The 7,867-nt window shown below is 37.5% G+C and overlaps 1 non-coding gene across 1 annotated transcript; it reads right to left on the reverse strand.

Moving 5' to 3' along the window:
- Positions 1–3,072: 3,072 nt before the first annotated feature.
- LOC127743380 (small nucleolar RNA R71) lies at positions 3,073–3,180 on the reverse strand. The gene has a single exon (XR_008004772.1). It is a non-coding gene; the product is annotated as a small nucleolar RNA R71 (small nucleolar RNA).
- Positions 3,181–7,867: the final 4,687 nt, after the last annotated feature.

The raw sequence follows: 7,867 nt of genomic DNA on the forward strand, positions 1-7,867 counted from the left end.
GACCAGATCTTTGATCAGTTATGCTATCTTAGACTTTTGTGGAGGCTGGCCATTCGGCCATGCCTGAACTATTATCACTTATGTATTTTCAACGGTGGAGTTTCTACACACCATAGATTAAGGTATGGAGCTCTGCTGTTCCTCAAGTATTAATGCAATTACTATTATTCTTCTATTCAATTCAGCTTATTCTTATTCTAAGATATTTGCTGCACTTCAACATGATGAATGTGATGATCCGTGACACTCATCATCATTCTCACCTATGAACGCGTGCCCGACAACCACTTCCGTTCTACCTTAGATTGAGCGCGTATCTCTTAGCCTCCATTCCGAAAGATCGGAGTCTTCGTGGTATAAGCTAGAATTATTGGCGGCTATTCCTAAGATCCGGAAAGTCTAAACCTTATCTGTGGTATTCTGAGTAGGATCTGAGATGGGATGACTGTGAAGAGCTTCAAACTCGCGAGTGTTGGGCATAGTGACAAACGCAAAAGAATCACTGGATTCTATTCCAACATGATCGAGAACCGACAGATTATTAGCCATGCTGTGACAGCGCATTTGGACCATTTTCATTGAGAGGATGGGAAGTAGCCATTGACAACGGTGACGCTCTACATACAGCTTGCCATGGAAAGGAGTAAGAATGATTAGATGAAAGCAGCAGGAAAGCAGAGATTCAGAAGGAACACGTATCTTCATGCGCTTATCTGAAATTTCCACCAATAAATTACATAAGTATCTCTATCTTTATTTTATGCTTTATTTATCTTTATATTCGAAAACCATTATAACCATTATTATCCGCCTGACTGAGATTTGCAAGATGACCATAGCTTGCTTCATACCAACAATCTCCGTGGGATCGACCCTTACTCACGTAAGGTTTATTACTTGGACGACCTAGTGCACTTGCTGGTTAGTTGTGCGAAGTTGTGAAGAATGTGTGTGAACCATAGTATTGTGCACCAAGTTTTTGGAGCCAGTACAAGGAATTGTTCGAGTTGTGAAAAGTATGAGTCAATTTTTCGTATCAAGTTTTTGGCGCAGTTGCTGGGGACTGTTTGAGTTTGGACAACTGACGGTTCATCTTGTTGCTCAGATTAGGTAATTTTCTTTTCAATAATTTTTCAAAAATCTTTCAAAAATTTTTATTTATTTTCGTTTTTCCAAAAAGAAATTTTTCAAAAACCCAAAAAAATTAATAAAATCATAAAAACCAAAAAGTTTTGTGTTTCTTGTTTGAGTCTAGTGTCAATTTTTAAGTTTGGTGTCAATTGCATGTTTTTTAAAATTTGTGCATTTTTTAAAAAACTCATGCATGGTGTTCTTCATGATCTTCAAGTTGTTCTTGACAAGTCTTCTTGTTTGATTTTTAAATTTTTTTGTTTTGTGTTTTTTGTTGTTTTTCATATGCATTTTTGCATTCATAGTGTATAAGCATTAAAAAATCTCTAAGTTTGGTGTCTTGCATGTTTTTCTCTCTTGAAAATTTTTCAAAAATAAGTCTTGATGTTCATTTTGATCTTCAAAGTGTTATTGGTGTTCATCTTGACATTCATAGTGTTCTTGCATGCATCGTTGGTTTTGATCCAAAATTTTCATGTTTTGGGTCATATTTGTGTTTTTCTCTCTCATCACTAAAAATTCAAAAAAAATATCTTTTCCTTGTTTTACTCATAATTTTTGAAATCTTTGGGTTGACTTGGTAAAATTTTTTTAAAATAAGTTGTTTCTTGCTAGTCAAGTCAAGATTTTATTTTTAAAAATCTTATCTTTTCAAAATCTTTTTCAAAAATCAAATCTTTTTCATTCTTTTTATTATTTTTTTAAAATTTTTAAAATTGATTCTCAAAATCTTTTTCTTATCTTTATTTCATGATTTTCGAAAACTTTACTAACAATTAATGTGATTGATTCAAAAATTTGAAGTTTGTTACTTTCTTGTTAAGAAAGGTTCAATCTTTAAATTCTAGAATCATATCTTTTAGTTTCTTGTTAGTCAAAGTAATCAATTTTAATTTTAAAAATCAAATCTTTTTCAAAACAAATATCAATCATATCTTTTCAATCATATATTTTTTTCAAAATCAATTTCAAAAATCTTTTCTAACTCCTTATCTTTTCAAAATTGATTTTCAAATCTTTTTCAACTAACTAATTGACTTTTTGTTTGTTTTACTATTTCTTATCTTTTTCAAAACCACCTAACTACTTTTATCTTTCATCATTTTCGAAAATTACCTCCCTCTTTTTCAAAATTCTTTTAATTAACTAACTGTTTCAAATTTTAATTTTAATTTTATTTCTTCTCTTAATTTTCGAAAATCACTAACTTTTTTTCAAAAATAATTTTCGAAATTCTCCTCCTCTCATCACTTTCTATTTATTTTATTTATTTACTAACACTTCTCTTCATCTAAAAATTTGAACCCTCTCTCCTCATTCTTTTATTCTTTTCTTCTTCTACTCACATAAAGGAATCTCTATACTGTGACATAGAGGATTCCTCTTCTTTTCTGTTTTCTTTTTTTTCATATGAGCAGGAGCAAGGACAAGGACATTCTTGTTGAAGTAGATCCTAAACCTGAAAAGACTCTGAAGAAGAAGCTAAGAGAAGCTAAAGCACAACAATTCAGAGAAAACCTTACAGAGAATCTCAAAAAAGAAGGAGACATGGCCGAACCCAACAATAATGCAAGGAGGATGCTGGGTGATTATACTACATCTACTTCCAATTTTTATGGAAGAAGCATCTCAATCCCTGCCATTAGAGCAAACAATTTTGAGCTGAAGTCTCAACTAGTTGCTCTAATGCAACAAAACTGCAAGTTTCGTGGACTTCCATCAGAAGATCCCTATCAATTTTTAACTGAGTTCTTACAGATCTGTGATACTGTTAAGACTAATAGAGTAGATCCTGAAGTCTACAGGCTCATGCTTTTCCCTTTTGCTGTAAAAGACAGGGCTAGAACATGGTTGGACTCACAACCTAAAGACAGCCTGGACTCTTGGGATAAGCTGGTCACGGCCTTCTTGGCCAAGTTTTTTCCTCCTCAAAAGCTGAGCAAGCTTAGAGTGGATGTTCAGACCTTCAGGCAAAAAGATGGTGAATTCCTCTATGAAGCTTGGGAAAGATACAAGCAGTTGACCAAAAAGTGTCCTCCTGAAATGCTTTCAAAGTGGACCATTTTGGATATATTCTATGATGGTCTATCTGAGTTCTCTAAGATGTCACTGGACCATTCTGCAGGTGGATCCATTCACCTAAAGAAAACGCCTGTAGAAGCTCAAGAACTCATTGACATGGTTGCAAATAACCAATTCATGTACACCTCTGAGAGGAATCTTGTGATTATTGGGACGCCTCAAAAGAAGGGAGTTCTTGAAATTGATGCTCTGAATGCCATATTGGCTCAGAACCAAATGTTGACTTAGCAAGTCAACATGATTTCTCAGAGTCTGAATGGATTGCAAAATGCATCCAACAGTACTAAAGAAACATCTTCTGAAGAAGAAGCTTATGATCCTGAGAACACTGCAATGGCAGAGGTGAATTACATGGGTGAAGCCTATGGAAACACCTATAATCCCTCATGGAGAAATCATCCAAATTTCTCATGGAAGGATCAACAAAAGCCCCAACAAGGCTTTAATAATGGTGGAAGAAACAGGTTTAGCAATAGCAAGCTTTTTCCATCATCTTCTCAGCAACAGACAGAGAATTCTGAGCAGGGCCCCTCTAGCTTAGCAAACATAGTCTCTGATCTATCTAAAGCCACTTTAAGTTTCATGAATGAAACAAGGTCCTCCATTAGAAACTTGGAGGCACAAGTGGGTCAGCTAAGTAAGAAAATCACTGAAACTCCTCCTAGTACTCTCCCAAGAAATACATAAGAGAATCCAAAAAGAGAGTGCAAGGCCATTGATATAATCAAAATGGCCGAATCCAAAGAGGAAGGGGAGGACGTGAATCCCAATGAGGAAGACCTCATGGGACGTCCTCCAAACAGAAAGGAGTTCCCTATTGAGGACCTAAAGCAATCTGAGGCTCATATAGAGACCATAGAGATTCCATTAAACTTCCTTCTGCCATTCATGAGTGCTGAGAACTATTCTTCCTCTGAAGAGGATGAAGATGTAACTGAAGAGCAAGTTGCTCAATATCTAGGAGCCATCATGAAGCTGAATGCCAAGTTGTTTGGTAATGAGACTTGGGAAGGTGAACCTCCCTTTCTCATTAGTAAACTAAATACATGGGTTCAGCAAACTTTACCTCAAAAGAAACAAGGTCCTGGTAAATTCTTAATACACAGTACCATAGGCACTGTGACCTTTGAGAAGGCTCTGTGTGACCTGGGGTCAGGTATAAATCTTATGCCACTCTCTGTAATGGAGAAACTGGGGATTTTTGAGGTACAAGCTGCAAGAATCTCATTAGAAATGGCAGACAAGTCAATAAAACAAGCTTATTGGTTGGTAGAGGACGTGTTAGTGAAGGTTAAAGGCCTTTACATCCCTGTTGATTTCATAATCTTAGACACTGGGAAGGATGAGGATGAATGCATCATCCTTGGAAGACCCTTCCTAGCCACACCAGGAGCTGTGATTGATGTTGACAGAGGAGAGCTAGTCCTTCAATTGAATGGGGACTACCTTGTGTTTAAAGCTCAAGGATATTCCTCTGCAACCATGGAGAGGAAGCATGAAAATCTTCTCTCAATATAGAGTCAAACAAAGCCCCCACAATCAAACTCTAAGTTTGGTGTTGGGAGGCCACAACTAAACTCTAAGTTTGGTGTTGGGAGGTCCCAACAATGCTCTGAACATCTGTGAAGCTCCATGAGAGCTCACTATCAAGCTATTGACATTAAAGAATCGCTTATTGGGAGGTAACCCAATTTTTATTTATCTATATTTCTATTGTTCTTTTATGTTTTATTAGGTTTATGATCATGTGGAGTCACAAAACAATTGTAAAAATTAAAAACAGAATAAAAATTAGCAGAAAAAAAAAGCACACCATGGAGGAAGAGTTGTCTGGCGTTTAAATGCCAGAAACAAGCACTTGTCTGGCGTTTAACGCCAGAAACAAGCACCAAGCTGGCATTTAATGCCAGAAATAAGCATCAGGCTGGCGTTAAACGCCAGAAACAGGCTACATCTGGGTGTTTAACGCCAGAAATAAGCTACAGTCTGGCGTTAAATGCCAGGATTGCATACAGAGGGCGTTTTACACACCTAAAAGGTGCAGGGATGAGAAATCCTTGACACCTCGAGTTCTGTGGACCCCACAAGATCACCTCAGGATCTGTGGACCCCACAGGATCCCCACCTACCCCACTTCTCTCTTTTTTACACAATCCAATAACACTATACCATTCACCAATCACCTCAATCTCTCTTCCCCATTACCCCTTCACCAATCACATCCATCCACTCTTCCCCATAAACCCCACCTACCTTCAAATTCAAAATCTCTTTCCCACCCAAACCCACACCTCTCTCCCTCTCCTCCATATCTTCTTCTTCTTCTTCTATTCTTTCTTCTTTTGCTCGAGGGCAAGCAACATTTTAAGTTTGGTGTGGTAAAAGCATAGCTTTTTTTGTTTTTCCATAACCATTGATGGCACCTAAGGCCATAGAAACCTCAAGAAAGAGGAAAGAGAAGGCAATTGCTTCCACCTCTGAGTCATGAGAGATGGAGAGATCCATCTCAAAAGCCCATCAAGACCACTTCTATGAAGTTGTGGCCAAGAAAAAGGTGATCCCTGAGGTCCCTTTTAAGCTCAAAAAGGGCGAATATCCGGAGATCCGACAAGAGATTAGAAGAAGAGGATGGGAAGTTCTCTCCAATCCTATTCAACAAGTTAGAATCTTAACGGTTCAAGAGTTCTATGCAAACGCATGGATCACTAGGAACCATGATCAAAGCATGAACCCAAACCCAAGGAATTAGCTTACAATGGTTCGGGAGAAATGCTTAGATTTCAGTCCGGAGAACGTAAGGTTGGCATTCAAATTGCCTATGATGTAAGAAGATGCATGCCCCTACACTAGAAGGGTCAACTTTGATCAAAGGTTGGACCAAGTCCTCATGGACATATGTGTGGAAGGAGCTCAATGGAAAAGAGACTCAAAAGGCAAGCCGATTCAATTGAGAAGACAGGACCTTAAGCCTGTGGCTAGAGGATGGTTGGAGTTCATCCAACGCTCCATCATCCCTACTAGTAACCGATCTAAAGTAACTGTGGATCGGACCATCATGATCCATAGCATCATCATTAGAGAGGAGGTAGAAGTTCATGAAGTCATCCCTCTAGAACTCTACAAAGTAGCCGAAAAGCCCTCCAACTTGGCAAGGCTAGCTTTTTCTCATCTCATTTGCCATCTATGCAACTTAGCTGGAGTTGTCATAGAAGGAGACATCCTCATTGAAGAGGATAACCCCATCACTAAGAAAAAGATGGAACAAACAAGAGAGCCGATTCATGGATCTCAAGAGACGCATGAGGAAGCTCATCATCAAGAAATCCCTGAGATGCCTCAAGGGATGCATTTTCCTCCAAACAACTATTGAGAACAACTCAACACTTCTCTAGAAGGATTGAGTCATAACATGAACCAATTAAGTGTGGAACACCAAGAGCACTCCATCATTCTCAATGAGATTAGAGAAGATCAATGAGCTATGAGGGAGGAGCAACAAAGGCAAGGAAGAGACATAGAGAAGCTCAAAGACACCATTGGTCCTTCAAGAAGAAGGCGCCACCCTCACTAAGGTGGACTCATTCCTTAACTTCCTTGTTCTTATCTCTCTGTTTTCAGTTTTATGCTATATGTTTGTCTATGTTTTGAGTCTTTACTACATGATCATTAGTATTTAGTAACTATGTCTTAAGGCTATGAATAATTCCATGAATTCTTCACCTTTCTTAAATGAAAAATGTTTTTAATACAAAAGAACAAGAAGTACATGAGTTTTGAATTCATCCTTGAAATTGGTTTAATTATATTGATGTGGTGACAATACCTTTTGTTTTCTGAATGAATGCTTCAACAGTGCATATTTTTGATCTCGTTATTTATGAATGTTAAAATTGCTGTCTCTTGAAAGAATGATGAAAAAGAGAAATGTTATTGATGATCTGAAAAATCATAAAATTGATTCTTGAAGCAAGAAAAAGCAGTGAAGAACAAAGCTTGCGAAAAAAAATTTAAAGAAAGAAAAAGAAAAAGCAAGCAGAAAAAGCCAATAGCCCTTAAAACCAAAAGGCAAGGGTAAAAAGGATCCAAGGCTTTGAGCATCAATGGATAGAAGGGCCCAAGGAAATAAAATCCAGGCCTAAGCGGGTAAATCAAGTTGTCCCTAACCATGTGCTTGTGTCATGATGGTCCAAGTGAAAAGCTTGAGACTGAGTGGTTAAAGTCGTGATCCAAAGCAAAAGGAGTGTGATTAAGAGCTCTAGACACCTCTAACTGGGGACTTTAGCAAAGCTGAGTCACAATATGAAAAGGTTCACCCAGTCATGTGTCTGTGGCATTTATGTATCCGATGGTAATACTGGAAAACAAAGTGCTTCGGGCCACAGACAAGACTCATAAAAGTAGCTGTGTTCAAGAATCAACATACTTAACTAGGAGAATCAATAACACTATCTGAACTCTGAGTTCCTATGGATGCCAATCATTCTAAACTTCTAAGGATAAAGTGAGATGCCAAAACTGTTCAGAAGCAAAAAGCAACAAGTACCGCTCATCTATTTAGAACTAATATTCATTGATATTTTGAGATTTATAGTATATTCTCTTCTCTTTATCCTATTTGATTTTCAGTTGCTTGGGGACAAGCAACAATTTAAGT

The sequence above is a fragment of the Arachis duranensis genome, chromosome 10 (assembly GCF_000817695.3).
Source record: "Arachis duranensis cultivar V14167 chromosome 10, aradu.V14167.gnm2.J7QH, whole genome shotgun sequence".
NCBI lineage: Eukaryota > Viridiplantae > Streptophyta > Magnoliopsida > Fabales > Fabaceae > Arachis > Arachis duranensis.